We start from the raw sequence: 27229 nt of genomic DNA on the forward strand, positions 1-27229 counted from the left end.
TCAGTAATTTCTTATGAAACAAGAATTGTTTAGAAGGATGTACATTTTTCCAGCAAGGTCATGATGACTGTGTCATTGTTGCTCGAGATATAACCCAGCGAGGTAATCTACCGGATGGTAATTGTTGAATGAATCCTTTGTCTTACGCAAAGGCTTAATGCCAGCGTCACGTTTCTGACCCTTCTACTTTGGGGACTCACATTCGTTACTCACAGATGTTAAACCAACAGTTACATTCCCCTCGAAATGACGACATCCTTCCATACCAGCTCTGTTGATAGAGGTACTCTTTATGTCCCAAAGGGTTTCACCATGCATCAGCAAAGAATCTGTTAGTCTGATAGCATGATCGCGTTCCTCGTTTTAAGTTGTCAATAAAGATCTTGACAAATGCTAGCCTGTTGACACAACCCTTTGAAAAATATGCACCTATTGCTACGTATTCCACAGATGCATTGGCTCTGTATTTGTTCTTTCAACATGAATGCAAAGGGTTCGACCATGTCAGCTCCTTGCGTACATCCATCGCTGAATACTGCAGAGCATCACAACGGTGATTCCCAACTGACGAAACTGAAAAAATAGAGCAGGGCCACACCAACGCTGACAAATTTCGTATCACTCGCTGAGCCGTGTGCGGCTCGCGTTCATGCCGTTTGTTCTTTGGCATTTTGTCACATTGAGTGGAGTCTTGTTTCTTCCTTACTTACTGGCATAACGAAGTTGCTGGCTTGCCTCCTCGAGTGGCAGCAGCAGCGCTTATCGTTATTAGCACTGTTGTACTATCTTTGGTGACCGCTAGTATTTTTGGGTGGTGGTGGTGTGTGTGATGGTCAGTCAGTAGGGATTTAGCACCAGGCTCACCATGCCAGGCCGGGACCACTGGCGGCATGCACACGCTGTCGGATCGTGAGGCGCTGGCTGCGAGAGCAACAAAGTTCGTTGCCACCGAACCTGGACGCTGACGTTGTGTGATCAGTTAACCTGTTATGAAACCTCAACTATTGTGACATCTCTTCGTTCATTTGCGGGTTGTTGCTCACTGGGCCGTTCGGGTTAACAGTAGTGTATGATGTGTTGGAGTCGGCGAAATCTGGCAGCCGTCTTCCTGTAATGTGATAAATAATTAAACTGACTTGAGCCGTGGTAAAATCTGCTGTTTTGAAGAGCGCGCTGCAGCGCGTACTCTAAAACAGTCGCCCTCCATTTCTGACGTTGGCGCCGCTGTGGCAATCGTAGCTTTGGTGTCTCCCCTTGGTGGGAAAGGGGAAAAATTGCTTGTTCACATGCATTTAAGGGGCGCTATGAGCTCGGCAAAGGTTACGATCTCATTCCATTCCCCCACCTCCTTCTTTTCTTTGAGAGGATACGGATCCTGTACAACTCCCTCAAACTCGATCCTCCTCACCCGCTTGTCTTGCCCATCCTCTCCCGCCCCGCCCGCTGCCGCGCCCTTACTCCCACCTCCCACCCAGTCTCCATCTCTCTACCCTCCTTACCCTCTCCCAAGGTGGCTTCCGCCAGCTCCCCCTCCCTGATGATGTCCTCCTTCCCTCCATATACCCCTCCAATCAACTTTGATCCTCCTTCCCTCTTCCTATCTCTGTTCTTTTGGGCACCCTCCCTCCCTCCTCCCTTTCTCCCCACTCCTCCCCTGGGCTTTCCTTCCCCCTGTCCCTCTACTCCTCCTCCCATCTCCTCAGCCATTGGCGTCTTTGTTCTCCCCTCTCCAACCCCCGCCCTTCTTCCCCTCTTGCCAGGTCCCCGGACTCGCACACGCTACGTGGACTTCCACGCGCCGGAGATCATCGCCATCAGTGTCTCGTGTGTGCCGTCGTGTTTAGTGTTCAGTGTTCACCGTCGAACTCCGTCGTTCACCTGTGCCGTCGTCGTCTTCAGTGTTTGTGCGTCGTAGCAACAGTTTCACGTGTGGATTCTCGTCGAGTGTGAACGGCTCCGTTTTGTCTTTCTGTGTCAACTGTTTTCATGCCGACAATTCTGTAACCTACGTATAATCTTTCTGTATTTCCTCATTGTGTATCCTCTGTCTGAAGAGCAGCATAGAACGCTGCTGACAGGCTGCTTGTTGTACAGGTTTTAAAATTACAATAAACAAAAAGAAAGCAAAGGTTCAGTCGCAGTCTGTCAGTCTCCGCGAGTTGGTCAGTTGGTCATCCGGGTCAGTGCGGGGCAGTCAGTGTCTGTCTGTCGTCTGGAGTAGTATGTGTTAGGCCGCCAGCCTGCTCGAGTTTGTTCAGGCAATGGACATTGGCGGTTTGATTCATCGGTATGTCGGTCTCTTCCCGGGGCAGGGATGTTGGGTAGAATGAGGCCATGTTTCCTTTGCAGGGGTGGGTCCGACCGAGTGATCGCTTAGTCAATGTCGGTCTGCCGTCTGGAGAGCCAGGATGTCTGTCGTTCGGATCGATCCTTCAGGTCGGTAGGATCTGTCGGCTGGTCGTTCGTGCACTGGGACACAAGATGCCTTGTCCGTCTTGAGCGTCGGCGCATGTGAGGTGGCCACGTCAGTCCAGTGGACCGCGCCATATAGCGAGGGGTAGTGGCTTCGCGGCCGACACGAGAGCAATAGGAGTCTACCCACGACATCGGTCTGGCCGACGCGAGCTGCGACGCCGTGAGACGGGAGATCGTCGCGCGTTCCTGCGTCCGTTGAAGCGACTGGCAGCGGATGGTTCGGGAGAGCGTTTTGGGCGTGCTGCACCAGGTTTTCGCCAGACATCTCAGTTTATTAAAAGCTAAGTGATTGGAGATATGGCCGGCCGCGGTGGTCTCGCGGTTCTAGGCGCGCAGTCCGGAACCGCGCGACTGCTACGGTAGCAGGTTCGAATCCTGCCTCGGGCATGGATGTGTGTGATGTTCTTAGGTTAGTTAGGTTTAACTAGTTCTAAGTTCTAGGGGAGTGATGACCTAAGATGTTAAGTCCCATAGTGCTCAGAGCCATTTGAACCATTTGATTGGAGATATGTGGTTTCATTTACTTGTTGTGTTCTTGGACAGTCTGTCGTCCCCAGCTTGCTCGTTTGTCTTACGTCCGCATTTGTTAGGCAGGTAGTGTTTGTCTGTCTCTCTATCGGTCTGCCGTACGTTAATAGCTGTCCTTGTCATGTTAATCGGATTCGGTGTTAACGAATTTATAGAATTAAGGTGTAAAGGCCGAATTCCTGAAATATGTTTTTATCTTGGCTTTCATCTTTCATGTTGCGAGGCGCCATATGTGTAATGTTTAGCACGTTGTACATTTTATGTAAATCTGAATTTCATGGGTTTTATTTAAATAGTCATTTTTATAAAGTTGCCAGCTTTCCACCCACCGTAAGAGTCCTTTTAAAAACAAATTGCACGTTCGGTGGCAAACAATTTCTTAGTGTGAGTGTTTGTACCATTTCCATCCCTTTTACGGGGTGCATAGTTAATGTGTTTGTGTGAGTTGTTAAAATTTTTAGTTTAAAGTAATCTGGTGTATTGCAGATTTACACCAATGTAATCTTTCAAAGGTTGTTGTGGCCGGTCGTGACTGCAGCCATGTTGAGAGGAAGCGGCCAGCTTCTCAGCTCGAAGGCTCATACTGTCAATGCTGTTCTTTCTGCCTCTAAATGAAATTGTAACTTGATATTTCGAGGGTGCTTTTCTGCTTATAAATTTTAAATCTGTTTTTGAAAAGGCTTTTATGAATAAAATTCCCATTTGTTAAAGGTAATTTCATTTTCATTAGTTACCCCCTGGCAACTACTTCCACGCTCACCTGTGTGATTAAATGTGTTAATGTTCTTGGCGAATCGCTAGTAAATAAAGTAAATTATTTAAGAAAAGATTTTGAAAGTAAAACCACGGTTCATTACTGTTGCTTGCTTTTTTTAAAGTATGTTTTACTTAAAATTTGTTCTCTGAAATTGTAAGCCAGGCCCTCAGCCGTTAGTTGTTCGATGTGTTACGTGTGGCTTTCAGCTGATGATTTACGTGAACCCCTTTTAATGAGCGCTTCAGCCATGTGTATGAGAAGGAAGGGGTTTATTTTAAATTGTTTGTCTGACGTTTTGTTCATGCCTTCAGCCATTGTTTCAAATTTGTTTGTGGCCTTCAGCCGTGCAATAAGTTAATATTTCTTTAATTACCCTTTCAGCCACTCTGTTGTAAGTTTAAAAAGAAATTTGTTGGTTAGAAAAAATTGTTCCTTAATGAGTTTTAATTATAGTTGTCCGTCAGATGTGTACTGTTGGCTTTCAGTAGCTAATTGTTTCCAATTGAATTTTTTAAATTTACCTTCTATTTTTAATTGCTTTTGATTTCTAAGCCAGGCCTTCAGCTTTTCTTGTTTTGTGTGTGGTTTTGGGCCTTCGGCCCAGAAAGCATCTCAAGGTTTCATTAACTAGGCCTTCAGCAGTATTGTCTAGTTGTGATCTTTTAAAGCAGTGTGTAAATACGTGGTTCTTAGAAAAATAAAGTTGTGTGTTTGATTGCTCAACTCACAGTAACTGTTTACTGCCCTATCCACAATCGTAATCTTATCCTGTGCGCTCTCTGAGTACCAACCAACCAGGTTTCACTCGCCATTTCCGAAATATTTGATGGTTTCACAATTCACAGACGAAGTGAATTCTAAAGTAATTCAGACGCTGAGTTTCTCGTTGAGACCTCTAATCTAGCTCCATACACACTAGCATAGAAAGCGACTACTCACACTACCTAAAATGCTTTTTTAGTTGTCGTCAAATTCTACCAAGACCACTTAGCTACGCACATGCGATTCATGACCTATTTTCACAACTTCATTTCTGCGAATATCTCTTTCGTACTTCCCAAACCTGAACTGTCCTGTATAATTTGCTGAACCACTACCTCTGGAAGAAACAATATCAGGTGGATCTGGCTTAGACACAGCCTAGGCGATTGTTTCCAGAATGCATTTTTCACTCCGCAGCAGTGTGTGGATTTCTGGCGGATTACAACTCTGTGCTGTATCAGGAGTCGAACCTAAGCTCTTACCATCAATGCGCCACAGCCACCATCTACGTCTGCATCCTGGCAGTAAGCCGCCGTTTTCCTTCATTTTTATCGCCCGCTAGGAATCCACTCGTTTTATGGCAGCGCTGCCTTCTACCATGTGCTTACTCGGATCGGCTTTAGAAAATATTAAGGGGCTGCAAGTTAAAAACGTCGGCTAGTAGAACAAAAGAGCCTTGAGCCGCAGGCCTGCAAGACAAGAGGTTTAAAGGCGATACCGCAGAGAAGGCTGCAAGAGAACGTTTTGGGTTGCACCACTTCTGCGCCAGTAACGAGCAGAGAAACAATAAACTGTTGCGGTCACTGCACAACAACAGAGTACTTACTCGCCACGCTGAATCACAAACATTTAAACTGGCGCAGTTGATTTGCATTGTGTACTAGCGTCAGCTTTTAAACAGCGTCCTCAGTATCCCTACGCACCCCACACATAAATTAAAGGGCATACGCGAATAAAACTTATAAAGCACGAACATCTGTATTCTGAGAAGGAAACTTCATTACAGTGTCATTTGCGTAATCTGCGAAACGTTTTATAAAGCAATACTTCAACTGTATCTCAAATTTCAAATGTGTATTGGTGCCCAAGAGGTAGCAATAGATAACAGAAGTACTTAGTCGCCTATAAATGGAATTTTGTCACCAACGAGATTTCGATTGATTCCTCCATGACCCTGGAAGGGCATGGAAACAGCAATAACGTAAATTACGATGGGTACACAGGTGTACTACTTTCTTTTATGACAAGTAGGATGTACAAAGAGTCCGAGATAAATATGTCCCTTAGTAGTAATGTTGTGGAGATGCTGCTTCACAATGTTTGGACGATTTCAAATTTGAATAAGACACAGACTAAATTCGAAAGAAAGTTAAATAATTCACTCAAGCTACAACATTTATTCACTTTTACTAAATACTGCATCAGACAAATGACGACCATTCGCGTTTACACAATACGTGAGTCGTTTCATCCTGTGTTTAAAAACATCTTTTGTAACTGCTAGAGGAATCCTGGAGATTTAATCATGAATTCGGTCTTTTAACTGTTTCAAGCTGCTCGTCCGGTGGGAGTACACCCTCACCTTCAAATAACCCCATGGGTACAAGCCTGGCATGGAGTTCAGACGGTTTTCCGAAGGCCGGTTGACCGCACATAATTTTCTTACCCAGTTCAAAATTTTTCCACGAGCAGGAACTGGATATCGGGGATGAATCATGAAATGCCTTCGAAAGTCACTTGCAAACGCAAGACACATTCGTCGTAGCGAAAATAGCACTCCACCGCTAACACACAAAGTTTCTTCGACCAGTATTACATGATTACTGACCTGTATATGACATGAAACTGGATGCTGCCACAGTCGTCGTATCTGGATCCTACTGACCATGTTCAAATTTGATATCATCAAAACATAGTGAAACACCAAGAATTAATATAGGCTACCGGAAATAACAAATCTACCGAAACTGGTGTAAAAAAATGTGGACGTTGACTGAAATCTTTGTAGTCCAATCATCTGCAAGTTTCTGTACATTTCATGACAAGTTTCTAATAGTACGGCATGAAAGTCTGGTACATGCCAATGGGCAGGTGCGGCCGAATTATTTGGATAGGTGTTTTCTATCCTTCGCTCCCCATGAAGTGTGAGAGTTTGTGTTGTTTAAGCATAACGGTTAAGCATATTTAACTGTAATGGGTATGTATGTACTTTGGTATAATGTCTGTATTGTATGATGATTAGAGAGCGAAGAGTGAGGGTTAAATCCGGTGCCAGAACATAGCCTACAGCTCACAAATGGCACCAAGGAGCCCGATGAGCTAAACAACCCCATCTGATGGATGGATCACCATCTACTGTGTCACCTGCCTTCACTCCATGAGAGATTGCAGAGAGGTGTGGAACTGAATCCAGGACATTGGCGCAAAGACCGGTGACCAGATACTGAAGGTCGCCAACCTTCCTAGGGAAAATTGTCAACAGCATGCGGCGTACCCGGACGGTTGTAAAGTGGCAGCCTGAATGAATGCTAATTTCGCACCTTACATAAGATTTTATACATCGCAATAAGTAGATGGGTATGTCACCTGACATACTTCAGCGATTGTAAGCACATCTGCCTATCGAAATGTATAGTATGTAAAGCAAATGGATGACAGTGGATTCGACAGTATTAACACATCGAACCCAAATCCTGGATGTTAATGAGCAAAAGGTGAAAAAAGCTGCTGGAAGAAACGCTTTAGTTTGGGACAGACTCAAGTTGCGCTGTCATGGTTCGCAATACAATGGAAGGCTTCTAACAGGGGTCGGTAACCCACATCGAGAGAGACAACAAAGGCGCCAGGCGATACATCGAGGGGAGTAGGTTGCGGCACAGCACTGCCTGTGACGGAGAACATTTTTTAGAAAATTGCGTTGGGCAATTTCCAAATGGATACAGACAGGCCAGAGACGCAGTTAAAAGAGAGGCGCAGTTAATGATCATGTGAAAGGTCCGTGGTGCTCTCGTGATGTACGGATGTAATTTGTAGGCGTCAGGAGAGGACACAAAATGTCCGATAGGCTGAAATAAACTAGGAAAGAGTATAAGTGGCGGTATTTCGCTGCAGCTTAAAGGTAGGCCCTTTGCGTTTGGCGGAGGTAGTTTCCACGAGATGAAAGGAATGCTTCCATTGGTCTGAAAAGGCCGTGACGCGAAGCGTGAAAGGACACAGGTGAGGGACAATTTGCTACGGAAGACGGAACACCGAAAACTTCGGGGATTTTCCTTTGAACCACTATATAGAACAAGGCGCATCACGCTCTGTGCGACGCCAAAAGAAGAATTTTGTGTGAACACTGCGTTCACTTAGGCTGATATTCAGCTAGAAGTTAGCTAAAGACTCGTTGAGCTCCGACAGTGGAGAAACGAAACAGCCACGTAGTTAAGTGTTCTTGCGAGAACTGAGAGGACGTTGAAGTATACACGCTGCTCCATTTATGCACGTGCATATCGCCATATTTTCCAGACTAGGAAAGAGTGCATGTTTTATTACCTAACGAGAAACATAGGGCGATTTCAGCTGATAAAAACAGTAAAGATTTTGATTAGCTTTTTATAGAACTATCAGAGGGCGAGAGGAGCCATGCAGCCGACAGCACGTCGCATGTAAAGGTAAATGCCGCTGGCAGAGGCGTAAAATTGTTGGATCACCAGCTTGCGTCCACCGTGAACATAAGAAACCTTGAGTGATCTTTTGCAAATCTTGTGACAAAAATTAATCATTCTCCATAGACTTGATTTACACCCTAAATAGTACCGAACTTGGAACCGGTATCGGATGATTTGACATAATATTGGCTAACTCTGACAGTGCTTCACTGTCTACGTGTAAGAAAAACCTGTAGAGAACCTTCTCTTAACATTTTATATTGTTGAGTTCAAGATTATTTCTGCTAACCAGGACGTAATACGTTATCTTGACAACTGTCCTGAGATTGTCATGTCACATTCTATGTAAACCAGTGCCTTCCATTGAAAAAAAAATACGGAATCTAAACAAATTTTGCACAGGTAAACACCGATGTGTTCTGTTGTAGATCAAGGGTCAACGCCTAACCACCGTAATTTATTTTAGTGATGCTGACGCACTAATAGGGTGTTTTTGCTAATGACTGACGAATGTGAAAAGAAATGGAGTGTCACACGGTCACCTATCCAAGCAGTCACCACGCCTTATAGTGCTTGACTTCGCTGATCTGACTGGGATCTGGTGTATCCACTGTGGCACGGCCGTTGCAAATGATGTCACCTCACTGCACACAACAGCGTCATCTATGATTGGCACAAACTTTGTATATATGCACTAATCAGCCATAACATTGTGACCACCTAGAATATGTCCACCTTTCGCACCAGTAACAGCGGCGACTCATCATGGTATGGAAGCATTGATATCTTGGTAGGCCGCTGGAGGGAGTTGGTGCTACATCTACACACACAAGCCACCTCACTCCCATAAAATCCCGTAAGGTGGACAACAAACTCTGGCACCACTTTCAGTCATATCCCAGATCCGTTTGATCGGGTTCAGATCTGGCCAATTGAGGGGGTAGCACATCAGTTTAACTCGCCACTATGTTCCCCGGCCGGCCAGGGTGGCCGAGCGGTTCTAGACGCTACAGTCTGGAACAGCACGACCGCTACGGTCGCAGGTTCGAATCCCGCCTCGGGCATGGAAGTGTGTGAATTCCTTAGGTTATTTAGATGTTAAGTCCTATAGTGCCCACAGCCATTTGAACCATTTTTGAAACAGCAACTGTTGAATTTCTTCACTGTAAGTGATAACAGCCAAACAATGGCAGGATAAAGATGTATTAAACTCCTAGACCATGGTTTCGGTATATCTACATATACCTTCATCAGAAGTGAAATACACTAAAATCATGGAGATACATAAAACAATCGTGCCAAAGGCGCCATCAGTAGTTACAACATCATCTCCATTTATACAAGATAATTATGGACAGAGGGTCGATGAGAACACAATATAGCATCAGTACTTTGCCATTCAGATATCTTTTCTAAATCGTTCTGCACTTTGGTGATCTTCTAATGACTTTGAAACGTGCCCTTTGAAAAATTATACATGACTGTGCTTAAAATGACACACAATATTGTTTTAGCGCAACGCAATCTGACTTTCAGTAATCCATACAAGAGAATGGCCCTGACTAAATTAACCTATACGTTTCAGAAATCATTTACCTCACAAAAATCTTCGTTACTCGAACTACTGCAATACAGCGAGCGCCACTACTGCCAGCTAAATAAAAGATTCAAACTACGGAAGGCACTAACTACTGATAGGTATAGTTAGCAAATGAAAGATTTTAATAGAGCACAAACAATGTATTTACCTTAATAAGCATCAAAAGTCATAATATATATAGCAGTTCATAACATCCAGTCTTACAAATTTCAAAACTCCGCCATTTCTCTCCCCACATCCACCACTGCTGGCGGCTCACCTCCAACTGCACAACGCTATGCGCTGTTAACATCCAGCTGCCCAACACTACAATGGCAGACAACAATGCAAACCAGCCACAGACTGCACACAGCATAGTCAGTGATTTTCATACAGAGCGCTACGTGGCGTTACCAATATAAAAACCTAAACAGCCTACTTACATAGCCCCCATGCTCCCCACAAAAAAGTTTACAATTTGTTTTGGGCAGTGGCCAATACAGATATGAAAATAATTTTCATAATTACAATAACAAAGAAATCAAATGCACACACTTATTGATACAATGTTGGTCAAAAGCTAAAATTTTCTCACAGTCCATAAAGACAGTCCCAATCATTCATCACAGTAAAATTACAGTGTTTTTTTTTCTCCAAAGTCTGAGCAGTAAAAGAGAATGCACGTGGAAGTAGTGGATTCCATGCAGTCTTGAAGAAGTAGTGCCGTCCTTCCAATGGAAAGACAATGCTGACTCTTGACATTCAGTCAGGTAATGGGCCACAACAGAGCAAACCCACAGCAGAGTCAGTCGAAGTTTTGAGAAATATTGGTAGGTACATCGTCACAGAGCAGACCCACTGTAGTCCTGGTAGAGATTACGGTAGTGGTGGGACACCAGCGGTGCAGACTCACTTCAGTCCTTGTAGAAATTATGGTATTGGTGGGCCATCAAAGATGCAGACCCATTGCAGTCCTTGTAGAGACGGCCAGCAGCCATCTGTTGCGACTGTGCAGGTGCACAATCACCATTGAAGAGTTTTGCGGATAATATAGCAAGTCCATGAATTATTAACACACGTGCAGACTCTATCAGTCCCTACTTCTCACATATTGTCCATATACTATGACCAACAGAAATGTGTGCAGTGAAATGAAACTTAATTTGAAGAACTGGTATCTATACAGTTATAAATTTACAACATAAGAATACAATTACAAAGGTACAAAATATATCTTTAAAGAACATAATAGTACAGACAACATTTGCAGTAATGTGGGCTTTACAAAAGAATAGAAATAAATATATACATCAGCGTTACAGGAATTATGACATAAGTAAATACATAAAGGTCAGAATAACTTTTGAAACATCACCTTCACATATGAGCAACAAAACAGAATAAATAATGTCTAAACATCTTTACAAAGTAAATAACATATTATCAGAAAAATTCTACAATGTAACTCACATCAGATAAACACATAAAGACAGGGAGAACACAAATATACAAGTGTACACAACCCCATAGCAGAATAACAGGAAGGGAAAGAACAGGGTTTGTTTTACTGCAGTATCTTGCAAACAAAACATTCTTTACTTCTTGGAGGTCTCCCTTCGTTCTTCATTATTTCAAAAGGTGCTATCTATACCTGCTTTCTGTACTTTTTTTGTAAAACTTCTCAATGCATTTCTTCCAGTTCATCGCAACTCATTCACTTATATACCCTACCCCATCGTAAGCTAACTTAAATCTACTGAGCTCAGATGCTAAACTAAGTGACGAGGTAATGCAGCAGTGCAAAACGATTAACACAAACAGTAATGACAAAAAATGGAAATTGATAAAGCAAGCAGCAATATATATATATATATATATATATATATATATATATATATATATATATATATATATATATATATATATATTTAGCAAAGCAAATGCAACATTATCACTAGTATAAGCCAATGTGCAGCAAAAAGAAAAATAAAGCAGTAGTAAAGCTCGCTTAACAGTGTAATACAAAGTGAAATTCAGTAGCACTATGCCTGGCACACAGCAGCAGCAAATGCAATAAACATTACAAAGCTCAAGCAGAAAAAATATTACAGTAAAAATGGCCATGTTTAATACCTATGTCACAACTTAACACTAGAGTGATGCATCACGGTAACTTACTCTACCAAAAAAATTAACAAGTACTTGAAAAGAAAATTATATATGCAGTTACTGTTATTAAACCCTTCTTATTGTTCTTTCCATTCCAAGAGCTCCTTTTTCGAAGTATGCGGATTATAAAATAATTATTTAATAGATCTGTTGACAGAAAGTGTTCACATTAGCAAATGCACAAATGCATTTAAGTTTATTTTATAAAACCAATGCTGCACCACAGCTGGAAAACAGATATCAAATGAAATAAGCAATTACGCAAAGCAAAGCATAAAGACATCATTCAGAAGCTATGTGGCATTTCGTAAGTTAGTAGAAATTATCTCAACTCTCGTAGAAAGACGCTTGTCATAATCAGGTGTGCAGATGTAAGATACTCTCCAACTAATGAGCGTGTGGTATTTGCGATGCTTTCTACAAAGGAATGTCAATAGCGAGGTTAATGGTCTCTTTTTTTCCACCTTGCCTCTGAAAGGCACATACTAATGGTTTTTTCCAGGTGACTATCGCGCAGCTGTGTGCCCACCACGCATTACGTGAAGGTCACTTAACTCTCCTACCGAAATATTTACGACAGCAGTTTGCGCTACAGTGACAATCTCATATAAAAAATTTCACAGGTCAAGAATTTGCGTTACAAATGTGTAGAAACAAAATCCTATAAATACAACAGTGTCCGAAAAATTTTCAGTGGCATTGTGATACATTCACAACTGTACACCCATTTCATAATTCTAAAGTACGATTCTTGGTTTCCAACATTCTTCTCCACAAATCAGAGTTCCTAACCACTACTCATTATTCCTTACCTTATTATACATATACATATTCGTCGACACTTCTTCAATATTTCATCATAACAAATACGTTGTAAGTAGGCTGTTTAGGTTCTTATATTGGTAACGCCGCCGCCACGTATTGCTCTGTATGAAAATCACTGGCTGTGCTGTGTGCAGTCTGTGGCTGGTTTGCATTGTTGTCTGCCACTGTAGTGTTGGGCAGCGGCAGCTGGATGTTAACAGCGCGTAGCGTTGCGCAGTTGGAGGTGAGCCGCCAGCAGTGGTGGATGCAGGGAGAGAGATGGCAGAGTTTTGAAATTTGTAAGACTGGATGTCATGAACTGCTATATATATTATGACTATTAAGGTAAATACATTATTTGTTCTCTATCAAAATCTTTCATTTGCTAACTATGCCTATCAGCAGTTAGTGCCTTCAGTGGTTTGAATCTTTTATTTAGCTGGAAGTAGTGGCTCTCGCTGTATTGCAGTAGTTCGAGTAACGAAGATTTTTGTAAGGTAAGTGATTTGTGAAACGTATAGGTTAATGTTAGTCAGGGCCATTTTTATAGGGATTTTTGAAAGTCAGATTGCGTTGCGCTAAAATAATATTGTGTGTCAGTTTAAGCACAGTCTTGTATAATTTTTCTAAGGGGACTTTTCAACGTAGCATAATCAAATTCCTCATATAGCATCAGCTTGTTGTTGTTGTTGTTGTTGTTGTTGTGGTCTTCAGTCCTGAGACTGGTTTGATGCAGCTCTCCATGCTACTCTATCTTGTGCAAGCTTCTTCATCGCCCAGTACCTACTGCAACCTACATCTTTCTGAATCTGCTTAGTGTAGTCATCTCTTGGTCTCCCTCTACGATTTTTACCCTCCACGCTGCCCTCTAATACTAAATTGGTGTTCCCTTGATGCCTCAGAACATGTCCTACCAACCGATCCCTTCTTCTGCTCAAGTTGTGCCACAAGCTTCTCTTCTCTCGAATCCTATTCAATACTTCCTCATTAGTTATGTTATCTACCCAACTAATCTTCCGCATTCTTCTGTAGCACCACATTTCGAAAGCTTCTATTCTCTTCTTGTCCAAACTATTTATCGTCCATGTTTCACTTCCATACATGGCTACACTCCATACAAATACTTTCAGAAACGACTTCCTGACACTTAAATCTATACTTGATGTTAACAAATTTCTCTTCTTCAGAAAAGCTTTCCTTGCCATTGCCAGTCTACATTTTATATCCTCTCTACTTCGACCCTCATCAGTTATTTTGCTCCCCAAATCGCAAAACTCCTTTACCACTTTAATTGTCTCATTTCCTAATCTAATTCCCTCAGCATCACCCGACTTAATTTGACTACATTCCATTATCCTCGTTTTGCTTTTGTTGATATTCATCTTATATCCTCCTTTCAAGACACTATCCATTCCGTTCAACTGCTCTTCCAAGTCCTTTGCTGTCTCTGACAGAATTACGATGTCATCGGCGAACCTCAACATTTGAAGCTCGCCAGTTCTGAAGCTATTTAGGCCCGTCCTTACGATTATATCGTCTGTCGTCATGTCGGTAGATTCCATAGTTTCTTTCTTGCCTGTCACGTGGTGGGGAATTTCTTCCTGAATCGTAACTGCGCGCTGAACTGTTGCGTCTGAAGTTATTCTGTCTCCCTTGATAATAATTGTTTTTGTTCCCATATTGTCTGTTTCTATGGTAATCTCTGTCATATACATTACTACGGAAATGCGATCTTTCTCTGTAACCATTATTCTACCAGTGATTGTCATACGGGTGGTGTCCGTTTTGGTCACGATTTGCGTTGTGAGAATAGCCTTGTCGTGTCCAGTCATTATTTCTGTCATCGCGGAATTGAGCCGGATGTGACCTGTAATTGTTGTGTTCCTGTTTTAGCGATCCGCGATTGGCAGTGTCAATTTCCAGTTCTTGTAACAGTCCCTGAAAAGCTTCAATGTCGTCTTTGGAACGTCCTGCCAAAATAATATGTCGTAAATGATCAGGTAATTTGATTAAGCAAATGCGGATGAGTTCTGAGGGGCTGTATGGGTTTGACAGGTACTGATTCTTGTGCAAAATATTTCCCAAAACTGGAGAATTCAGATTGTTCGAAATGTTTCATCATTATGATGCTATGTTTTAGTCGGTCTTGTGTAGCTTGAGACCAATATGCTGGGAGGAAGGCAAAAAATTCTCCTTCACCGTGACAATCGTGAATGACCGATCGCATTCTTACAGCTGGTTCATTCTCTAAGTAGCCACTCATAAATTCTAATCTATACTCTAATGATCAGTTGGGAGGAAAAAAATTAGAGAATTGATGAAGCCATGCTCGTGGATGAATGTCGTAGCCAGAATTCTTAAATGTTTTTAATTTACGTGTAGTAATGAACAGCTTATAGTCACAATCATCGTGTCGGCGAATCGCACATCGCTCATTGTTACTTCGTTTCAGCGGTTCCATTCAAAATTCAATGCGCCTTGCCAATTTCTTTCATAAATCCGAAGTGTCCTGTGTTATTATTTTGTGGGTGCTCCGTATTTCTATGTCCCTCTTCCCGTACTGGAGCGCGAGTGTCCTCTGAAATATGTAATTCTTGTATTACTTGTGCCAACTGATCTTGTACTTCCCGGATTTCTCTCTTTTGTACTGTGTATTGATTTGATTTTGATTCTGTTTGAATTTTCTAATTTGTTCATACTCTTCAGTGTCAGTGAAGGCTTGTGTCATTCAGATCATCATCTACCTTTGTAGATAAGTTAGTGAACTGATCTGAAAGTTCGGCTACTTTCTCCGATAGTGTACTTATTTCCTCTGTGTGTTTTTCTGAACCACGTTTTAGAGTGTCCATTTGTGTTGAAATCGTATCTACTGTGTCCTTTAAGTTTTCCTGAGTTTTTGCAAGTTGTGTAACCGAATCGGTAGAAGCAACTGAGTCAGTTTTAGCTTGCAAGGTCTCATGATTTTCATGAACAATAGTTTGCAGTTCTTTTATGACTGCTTCTTGATTCTGTAATGCATTTTCATGCCGCGAAAAAATAGGTTGAAAATGAGCAAAAATTTGTGTTTTTACGTCATTACAGACATTTCGATTCAATGTCATGTAACTCATTAGTTAAATCTTCACGTGTTTGTTCAAGTGTGGTGTCTAACTTCCGAAAATTTTGTTCCATTGTGTCTAACTTTTGGAGCTTTTACTGTGTTTGTCTCTGGTGTTGCTCCATTGTGTCTAACTTTGGAAGATTTTGTTCCATTGTGTATACCTTTTTAAGATTTTGTTCCATTGCGTCTAACATTTGAAGCTTTTGCTGTGTTTGTCTCTGATTTTGTTCCATCATGTCTATCTTTCGATGATTTTGTTCCATTGTGTCTAACATTTGTGGCCTTTGTCCCATTTGTTGCATTAATTACAATAACAATGCACTGGTGTCTAAAACATGATCCTCAGTGCTATTCGCCAGTGCATTTGAACCAGCAATATTCGCGTTTTGAAAAGCAGAAAATGTGTCTTGACTCATTTGAGAAAACGGTGAGGACGCAAAACCTGAATCTACAGTATTCGCAAGATTGTGCCCTGTCATTTCGGATTCCTGAGGCGAGCTGTTGCCGACCGATCGATCGATAATGCTTCCCTGTTCACTATTTGTTTCACTGTCTACGCCATTATTTTCCGCCCGCTCAGTTTCCCTATGCACAATTACCAAATTACTACTTTGAATATTAGTTAATTCATTACTCGGCGGCGCTAACACACTGCTTTCGTCTTCACTGTCATTTCTCAGTTTACTTTGAAGCCTAGTAGTACGTTTCTCACACGCCATTATTGTCACAATATTTCACACGATAACACAGAAAACCACAATTTGAAGAGCAAAATAAGAAAACACATTAATATGGCACTGAAAATAATATCTAGTTGATTGCAAGCGCAGCTGCGAAATACTTCGTGCAAAACTACATGCATGCCACACCTGTTTTACTGTATATAAATGAAAGACTGCAACTACAAAGGAAATTCTCTCTATAATTACGCGATAGCAATAAACAAAAACTACATAAATTACACAAACTACAAGAAAAAATCAGAAGATTCCAGTGAGGTATCCTCGACTAAGAGTCGACATATGAAACGTCCCCTTTGAAAAATTATACATGACGGTGCTTAAACCGACACACAATATTGTTTTAGCGCAACGCAATCTGACTTTCAGTAATCCCTACAAGAGAATGGCCCTGACTAAATTAACCTATACGTTTCAGAAATCACTTACCTCACAAAAATCTTCATTACTTTAACTACTGCAATACAGCGAGTGCCACTACTGCCAGCTAAATAAAAGATTCAAACTACGAAAGGGACTAACTACTGATAGGCATAGTTAGCAAATGAAAGATTTTAATAGAGAACAAACTATGTATTTACCTTAATAGTCATCAAAAGTCATAATATTCATAGCAGTTCATGACATCCAGTCTTACAAATTTCAAAACTCCGTCATTTATCTCCCCACATCCACCACTGCTGGCGGCTCACCTCCAACTGAGCAACGCTACACGCTGTTAACATCCAGCTGCCCAACACTACAATGGCAGACAACAATGCAAACCTGCCACAGACTGCACACATCACAGCCAGCGATTTTCATACAGAGCGCTACGTGGCGTTACCAAAATAAAAACCTAAACAGCCTACTTACAACTTTATTAGTCGATAAACGACAGCGTCATCTGCAAACAACCGAAGACGGCTGCTCGGATTGTCTCGCTAATCGTTTATATAGATAAGGTAAAGCAAAGGGGCTATAACAGTGTTTGGGGAACGCCAGAAGTCACTTCTGTTTTAGTCGATGACTTTCCGTCAGTTACTATGTACTGTGACCTCTCTGATAGAAAATCACAAATCCAGTCACATAACTTAGGCGATATCCCATAAGCACGCAATTTCACTATGGACCGCTTGTGTGGTACAGTGTCAAAAGCCTTCTGGAAATCCAGAAATATGGAATCGATCTGAAATCCCTTGCCAATAGCACTCACCACTTCATGTGAATAAAGAGCTAGTTGTGTTTCACATGTTGACTGTGTGTCAATAGACCGTTTTCTTCGAGGTAATTCATAACGTTCGAACACAATATAGGTTACAAAATCATGCTGCATATCGACGTTAACTATATGGTCTGTAATTTAGTGGTTACTCCTACTACCTTTCTTGAATATTGTTGTGACCCGTGCAACTTTCCAGGCTTTGGGAATGGATCTTCCGTCGAGCGAACGGTTATAAATGATTGTTAAGTAAGGAGCTAATGCATCAGCATACTGCCAAAGGAACGTAATTGGTACCCAGTCTGGACCAGAAGACTTGCTTTTATTAAATGATTTAAGTTGCTTCACTACTCCGAGAATATTTACTTCTACGTTACTCATTTGGCAATTGTTCTCTATTCGAATTATGGAATATTTACTTCGTCTTTTTTTTTTTTTTGAAGGCATTTCAGGAGACTGTGTTTAGTAACTCTGCTTTGGCAGCACTGTCTTCCACAGTATCTCCATTGCTATCGAGCAGAGAAGGCATTGATTGTTTCTTGCCGCTTACATACTTCACATACGACCAGAATCTCTTTGGATTTTCTGCCAGGTTTCGAGACAAAATTTCGTTGTGGAAACTGTTATAAGCATATCGCAATGAAGTACACGCTAAATTTCGAGCTTCTGTAAAAGATCGCCTACCTGGGGAATTTTGCGTCTGTTTGATTTGGCATGTTTGTTTCGTTATTTCTGCAACAGTGTTTTAACCCTCTTTATTTACCAAGGAGGATCAGCTCCGTCGTTTGTTAATTTATTTGGTATAAATCTCTCAATTGCTGTTTCTTAGAATTTAAGACACATCTGGTCTACACTTATATTATTAATTTGGAATGAGTGGTGATTGTCTATCAGAAAGGTGTCAAGCGAATTTTTATCTGCTTTTTTGAATAGGTATATTTTTCGCTTATTTTTCAGGGATTTGGGGATTACAATATTCAATCTCGCTTTGCCATCCCTGTGTTCACTAATCCCTTGATCGGTTTTCATGCCGTTATTAACTCAGGATTATTTGTTGCCAAGAGGTCAAGTGTGTTTTCACAACCGTTTACTATTCGTGTGGGCTCGTGAACAAACTAATTGACATAATTTTCAGAGAATGCGTTAAGCGCGATTTCGGATGATATTTTATGCGTACCTCGGGAATTAAACATGTATTTTCACCAACACATCTAGGTTAAATTAAAGTCACCGCCGTATGGTTTTAATTTTATCCTGTGAATTAGCTATTCTTTTTGCATACCACATACTCATTGCCTTCCTTTGCAGTCGGTAGTGGAGTCCGCACAAAAATTAAAACGCGATACGTCTCTTCTCGAAAGCGCCTAGATGGACAAACCGCAATCTAAAGCGAAGCCAATGGGTAGTAAACTTGCACCTGATGCTTTCGACACGGTATCCGACTCCACAATGATCGCACTGTTGTTGGGGGTGTTCTTATCTCGGTGACGCTCAACGTCACGAGTACCGCCGCCCCCTCTACACCCCCCCCCCCCCCCCTCTCCCGGCCGCCGAGTATGCGGACGAGAGTAAAGAGTGAATCGTGTGCGCTGCCTATGCTGTGCAAAGCGACTGCCCCGTATTATGAGAACCGAGCATCCCCTTATGGGTGGAGTATTTTTTATGGCGATGAGTGTATAAGTCATCACTTCTGCATAATTTCAAAATGGCAGTATGGGACTTAGCATATGAGGTCATCAGTCCCCTAGAACTTAGAAGTATTTAAACCTAACTAACTTAAGCACAGCACACACATCCATGCCCGTGGCAGGATTCGTACCTGCAACCAGAGGGGATGCGTGGTTACAAACTGAAGCGCCTAGAACCGCTCGGCCACATCGGTCGGCTGCATAATTTCCATCGGTATCCAAATCGAAATTGTTATTTCCGTATCTACTTTCGTCCTATGCTTCTAAACGATACACCACCTCCACAAGAACAAAACAAAAAAAAACTTTTGAAAGTCTGAGTTCTATCATGGATGAGCAGTTTAACTGGGTAAGAATCTTTGCCATAGCATGTAAATAGCCTTTATGTTCTCTTCCGGTGTTCAGGGCTCAATTTTCAAGGGATCTAAAACTGAGGACAGTGGAAACTGGAGCAAAGAGTTTCAGTACGGCATGAGTATTGAAAATTACAGGTACGAGGGCAATCCCAAAAGTAAGGTTTCCTATTCTCTTAAAAAAGAACCGAACTTCACGCCCTGTGTGTAAACATGCGCACGTCGCGCTGAGGCGCTCAGTCCTGCCTCGGCAGCCGTTGAGAATGGAGCTCACGTTGGATGTTACCGCCAAGTGCCAACTGCGCACATTTATTCGGTTTTTGAACGCAAAGGGCACTGCGCCGATTGAAAGCCATCGCCAATTGACGGAAGTGTATGGTGAGTCGTGCATTGATGTCAAAAATGTCCGTAAGTGGTGTAGAGAGTTTGCAGCTGGTCGGACAGAAATTCACGACGAACAAAGGAGCGTGAGACGGTCAATTTCCGAGGAGACAGTGTTGAAGGTTGAGCAAAGCATCCGCGAATATCGGCGAATCACCTTGGATGATCTTTGCACGTTGGTTCCTGAGGTTTCCCGAAGCACCGCTCACAGAATTTTAACGGAAACATTGGACTGCCGGAAGGTGTGCGCAAAATGGGTGCCACGCATGCTGACTGAGGACCACATGCGGCAACGAGTTGATGCTTCCCGCGCATTTCTTCACGGTCTTGCAGCCGAACAGGACAACTTTCTGGACTCAGTTACCACGGGTGACGAAACCTGGATATACCACTTTACACCTGAGACCAAGCAACAATCACGACAATGGTGGCATCCTTCTTCGCCAAAGCCGCGGAAATTCAAACACAGTCTGCCGGTAAAGTCATGACAAACCGTTTTTTGGGATCGGAAAGCGGTATTGTTGGTCGACTTTATGACCACTGGGACTACAATTAACGCTGACAGGTACTGTGAGACTCTGAAAAAACTCAAACAACAAATTCAGAACCGGAGACGAGGAATGTTGAGCAAGGGCGTACACATTCTCCAAGACAACGCTCACCCACACATCCCTCGGCAAACCGTTGCTCTCCTACAACATTTTCAGTGGAAAATAATCACCAACGCACCGCATAGTCCTTACTTGGCGCCCAGTGACTATAACCTGTTCCCTAGGTTAAAAGAACATTTGGCCGGAAAGCGATTCAGTTCCGACGACGAAGTGAAAGAAGAGATTTATAACTTTCTGAACAACATGGCTGTGACGTGGTATGACATGGGCAAACAAAAACTGCCACGGTGTCAACAAAAATACATCGACAGAAATGCTGATTATGTCGAAAAATAGCTAAATGTTCAAGTTGTAAACTGATGTAAACCACTGTAGAAATGAGCAGGTCTATGTAGTTATAAAAAAAATAGGAGACCTTACTTTTGGGATTACTCTCGTAGTTGACTCTGAACCGGTATCCATTCATAAGACTTACTCTAATTGAGACGATGCAGACATATTCTGACTGTGGCAGTGGCTACAAGTTCCATATGAGCACCACAAAGTGTATATTCTGGTAATTTTCTCATCCTTCAAGACATTGAGTACTTCGTTAGTATATGAGATACCTGTCACATTGTAACTGAAATATAAGATATGATCTGCCACACATGCTAGATTTACCCAACTACAAAACTAAATCGTTCTCAAAACACCATGTACATTGCTGTGTTATGCCTTCGTAAGATATAACTCCCTTAAATGATATTTCTTTTCTTTTACAGTAAGATTTCTTTCGGCGGTGGTATGATAGCCTTTTTCTGCTGCCAAACACTAAATCAATCTTGAACTATTTTCTCTTTAACTTTGATATTTTTTTTAATTTACGATTTTTTCGTGTTTTTCATTTTTCATATCTTTTCACATTTACTTCTTTAATTGCCCTGCAGAATCTTTTCTCATGTTTCTGTTGCCGTAGCCTCTGGTCCACACTTCCTCTTATTATGTTATTCTTACTTTACAAAGTTTTTATATAACTGTGTTCTTTGTCAATAAAAGAATGATTTTGATACTGTTATTATTTATCATGCTGTTGTTAGAGCTGATTATACCATTTATGATTCTTTTAACGAATGATTTGTTTTCTGTGCACAATAGAAGTATGAGTAAACTATGCTTAAGTGTAACGGAACGTCTCAGCAACTTAAACATCTGCGTGCAGTGTAGCTCGAAGTCGTGGTAAAATTGCTTAATGATCCATGGAAAACTGATAGTTTTACATTTAAGCTGCACAACGGAAATCCCTATAGATTCGACATCCCACAGTGTCCATCGAGCCCTTGAAGGCTTATGGTGCATGACGGAGATAACTATCTATTTCCTAATTTTATAAGGCAAGAAACTGTTTTGGAAGTTTGTGGGTCCGATCCTCGATTCCATCTATTACAAGATAAAGCAGAGGATAAGAGGGAGTATGACCAACGATAGATCGTGTACTAACAAATGAACATTTATTACAAAGGTGCTCTACTACTACAGAAAACACAGTGGATACATTATGGGATAAACTTCTAATTCTGCACGATCCCTTACATGCATGCTTGAGAAAACATTAAAGAACTTCTTTATCGTTATCATCAGCATAAGTAACTCATGACAGATTCCGGGAATTATCGGTGAATGAATAATTTTGTGTCATGGCTCAAACGAACACTCAGACAACAGGAAACTGTGGAAGTTGCTACACGCTGTACCGATACGAGAATGCTCATTGATCACAGGATGTTACAAACAACAGTAGCCAAAGTCTATTACATTCGACTAAAAAAAGTTTAATTCTGATGAATCTCAACGTAAGGCAGTGCTACTATGAATGCTAGATCACTTCTGATAAGGCGGATTATTGAGGTTAGAAATAGTTATCAGCCAATCCGTTAACACAGAATAATTTCGTTAACACTTAATTCATGTCAGTGTTGCCATAAGTATAGCGATTAGTTTCGTTCACTAAATTTAGCCCAATCTGACACGAATGTTCCCTAAGAGCAAATCATGGATTCGGTAACCTGTGGTGGTCAGTAGCACACAAGGAACAAATTCCACCACGAAGACATGAGAAACGTCACTGATATTATTTACTCTGGAAAAAGCTACAGTACGCATACTAACATGATTATTTATTAAGCACGGGGGATACGTTGAACTTAATCAAAAGAAAAAATGAGAAAGTGGTTGATCAGTACTACAAGGATAGCATAATCACAAGCTCGCGCATTGTATGCAAATTTTTTTTGAAATACAAATTGAGATCTTCACCAAAAACTTTAATGACTGTTAAAACGATAGAGGGCAGTCGGTTCCCTCGTTACAACCCATGTTTTAAACTACAGGAAGCTATGAGCACAACGGACCACTTTCCGAAGACCACAGACGCTCAGGAGTAGACGTCTGCAACGATAGTGTCTTAAAAAACCGGCCAATGGACGACCGTTGGAGTCGGAGCAACGTTTCACACATTGAGTAGGAGTAGTCCGTTACATAGACCTAGGCAGTCGAACGAGTCAAAAATGCGGGAGAGTTGTGAATGTGCATCACCCTATCTTATTGGATATCTATGAAACGACACAGTGAGGTTGATACTATTAGACTGTGTCTTTTCTGACATACACCGCTACACTTGAAATCAATCACTCACGCATCCACAACCTACAGAAATTGTTCAAGGTGTGGCAGCGAAAAGGAACAGGTCTTTGATTAGAAAATAAATAAAACACAATAAAACACGATTGTATCATCGTATCGAAGACACAAAGGAATTTGAGACATTAGCTGCAAGTAGGCATTTGTTTATGCAATACGGAAAATTGAAAACTTATGCCGGACCAGGGTTCGAAACCGGGTCTACTGCTTATTAGGCAAATGCGCTGACCACTAAGCCATTTTTTTTAAAGGCGCTTTTTTTTTAATCTCATTTTGTTCACTTTTGCTCGTTGCTTCTGCTCGGGGCGGACGTCGTAGAACATCCGTTGAAGGTCGTTGTTGATCGATTAACTCAGTTTTTTTACTACAGAGGACAGCTATCCCTCTGACCGAACACGCTGAGCTACCGTGCCGGCTATGCCATTCGGACGCAGTGGTCAAAGTACATGCACGGACTACCTCAGTACGCCTCCCATCAGATCAAAATGAAAAAAGGAATTAAGATTGGATATGTCCCGTCGGAGTACTGGTCGTTAGAGACGGACTGCGGGGACGGAAATGGAGGAAATAAGTTGCTGTGAATATGATTCCAGAAATGCACAGTTGCCATGGTAGATGGCGCTGAGGAATGACTTCCTCTGACCACGTGGCGTGTGTTCCTTGTGTGTTAAAGTCTGTACTGTAAGCAGCAGAATGGTCCGATATTTACGTCGGGAACAAACCGACATGGTGTTTGTGCAGGGGCAGGCAGATGGAAGCGGTCGAGAGGCAGCACCGCTATAACAAAACAATTACCCTCACAGACACCAATCACATCACACAACATTTCAAGCTCTTTTTGGGCGCCTGTGTGATGATGGGTCATTTCAGACAGAAGAACGTGCAGGGAGGCGGAGGACTGTGGGTACACCAGACTTTGGACGAATGGGTTATGCAGGATATTGAGACCAACTCTAGTACAAGCAAGAGACAAGTGGCCCGCTGACATCGTGTCACCAAATGTACGATTATGTGTATCCTGCATGACAACCGCTACTTTCTCTATCACCTGCAGCGAGTGCAAGGATTATCAGCAGCGGTTTTTGTCGATGGTTTTGGCACCAGACCATCACAATTATGGGATTTCTGTGATCAGTTCTCTTTACCGACGAAGCAACCCTTACCAGAACTGGCATCACTAATCTACATAGTCGTCGTCTGTGGGCTGCAGACAGTAATCGGAGAAAGTTTGAGGCGCCTCATTAGTATCGGTTCGGCATCAATGTGTGGGCAGGGATTCTTGCCGGCCATATACTTGGACCAGTTACGATCCCACAACGCCTCGACGGAGGAACGTACCTGCGGAATACTGTGCCTGGACTGCTTCAGAACGTGCCTTTGCCAATACGACTGGTTATATGGTTTCTGCACGACGGAGCACTGCCCCACTTCCGCGTTACAGTTCACCGATATCTCAACAACACCGTCGCCGGACTTTGGTTAGACGAAGTGGCCCCGCAGAATCATCTGCTAGATCACCGGACTTAAACCCCCGTTTACTTCTGGGGACATCTGAAAAGCGTTGTGTATGTTGAACCGGTTCCTGATGTGCAAGCCTTTCAACAGCGTGTCCACGACGCCTGTGACGCTATTCAGAGAGAGGTCGGAACGCGTGAAAGAGCGCAGCAGTCCATGATGCAACGTGTGAATGCGTGCATTGGATCGCACGTATGTGTGAGGTGGATGCGATGCAGATCTGTACTGTATTCCTGGATGATATGTTGAGGTTTCACGTGTACCGTCCATTTCCGGACACATATACATTCTACGGTGATGCGGCCAATAATGTCTTCAGCGCAAATGCACACCAAGCTGAAAATCTTATGGGAATCGGTGAAATGCCGCGAGTAATGAGGATAATGGACAAGGGTCTCTACATCAGTAATGTGTAGATAAGCTGAGAATTTGTGTCTGGGGGGGGGGGGGGGCGTGCTGGGGTCATCCGTGCAACTGTGTTGAGCAATGTGTCTTGATGGCTTACAGTTCCGCCATACGCGCCGAGCGAGCAAGTCATTGTTTGCATGTTCGCTCCGACACAGCGTGTCTGACTGCGGCTTATTCTGTTCCCACTTGTTTCTCGTGGCGTCCACGAGTGTAAAGATACTGTGAGTTTCTCATTAGACAAATCGATAAGTAGCGTGCAACCCGGTTCATAAGAAATCTGTGACTTGTTAACTGATACTTTCCATATTACCTCGGACCAAGTGCATACCCCCTACTCTGATTTTGAAATTTATGTCTTCTTTGTGAAATTTGTAGATCCCCTACAAGTACACAAGATCGCAATTGAAAACATGGTACTCAGGGTCCCTTCCGGCATAGAGATAGTTCGGTCACTGTGATGCTGCTAGCGAATGCCGACGTAGACTATCCGAATGTTCGAATATTCAGTCTTCCTCCGGTGCAAGAGAATATTTATCTTAAGGACGTTTTGGCACAATCTTGTGACGTGAGAGGCATTCGCCGTCGAGATTGGTCAAGTGAACGCAAGCTACGATGTTACAGCAGTATATTTTCAGTGGAAATGTACATCAAAAAGAACGTTTCATGTCTCCTGCAAGTTTGTGGCTATCGTATTCGTATTACTTAAATAGGGTAGGTGGGGACCTCTTTTCTGTGCAATGAAAGTGGCCGTCTCAGAACTGCCCGCGGAGAGTTTTTAGGTTACTAGCGATCATGCAGCAGTTCACATTTCCACTGCGGGTGATTTTGCGCCGTTGCAAACAAAGCCTGAACCTGTCCCTGCTATTGCTTAGACGACAGCCCATGGTTCATTACCAGCGGCGCCGCACTCGGGATGGTGACGAATTATATGTCTCTTCCTCTGTCCCATCTTCCGCTGAGCCGTGTTTGTCTGTCAGATCGAGGAGGCAGTACTTGGTACTTCTGCTGCTGCAGGGGTGCCTCCTACAGAGCGAGAATGCATTGGGGTCGTCTCCTTCGCAGCCTCCACAAGATCAGACAGTAATACAGCAATGCCCTCCTGTTCCGCAGCCTGCTCTCAGTGATGGGGCTCGTAATTTGCCGCTTATTGCGACTCCCGTTGCGGAAATTGTTACCCCAGTGTTGTCCGCCGCTGCCTCGGAGATTCCCTGTGATTGCCCTGTATTGCGGAGTCGGCGTGCCTTGCAGAGTGGCCCTTCTGTAGGCTAGGCCTCGAACCCCGGGATGTCACAGATTGACGTGCAAGTGGTATAAGATCCGCCTTTTACGTAGGAGTCTTCGGCGTCTGTCGTTGGGCGGTAATTTTAACTGTGTTCTGCATCCTGTTGATTAGGCTCCCCATTTTATTTTTGTCGAGATTTAAACGAGTTAATACTCTCGATGCACTTGAAAGATGTTTGGGAGTTGCAAATATCCGACACTAGTTAAACTTACTCATTTTATTGCGATTTCTAGTAGCAGGACATGTTGCTTCTATTTATCGGTTTGGATGCGTGATCGCATTCTAGAAGTCGACGTGATCCCTACTATCTTTCATTAACACTGTGCTTTGGCCGCCACTTTGCAAACTTGATCGGCAACCGATGAAACTATTCCGTTCCCCGTGGATGTTAAACGTCGCTCACTTGGCAGAGCCTTCTCTCAAATGTGATACACAGTTTGCGGGAGCGTAGTCTTCGATCCGCTGGGAGATGCTCTACCACTACGGCCCTCGCTATACTGAAGCTCCGTCAAGCTTTGATCACTTATTTTAGTGCTGGGGTGAG

The 27229-nt window shown here is 42.6% G+C and overlaps 1 pseudogene; it reads right to left on the reverse strand.

The window, feature by feature from the left end:
• LOC126282336 (uncharacterized) lies at window positions 1-26352 on the reverse strand (annotated as a pseudogene).
• Between the last annotated feature and the right edge of the window lie 877 nt (window positions 26353-27229).

The sequence above is a fragment of the Schistocerca gregaria genome, chromosome 7, assembly GCF_023897955.1.
Source record: "Schistocerca gregaria isolate iqSchGreg1 chromosome 7, iqSchGreg1.2, whole genome shotgun sequence".
In the NCBI taxonomy this organism is placed as follows: Eukaryota; Metazoa; Arthropoda; class Insecta; order Orthoptera; family Acrididae; genus Schistocerca; species Schistocerca gregaria.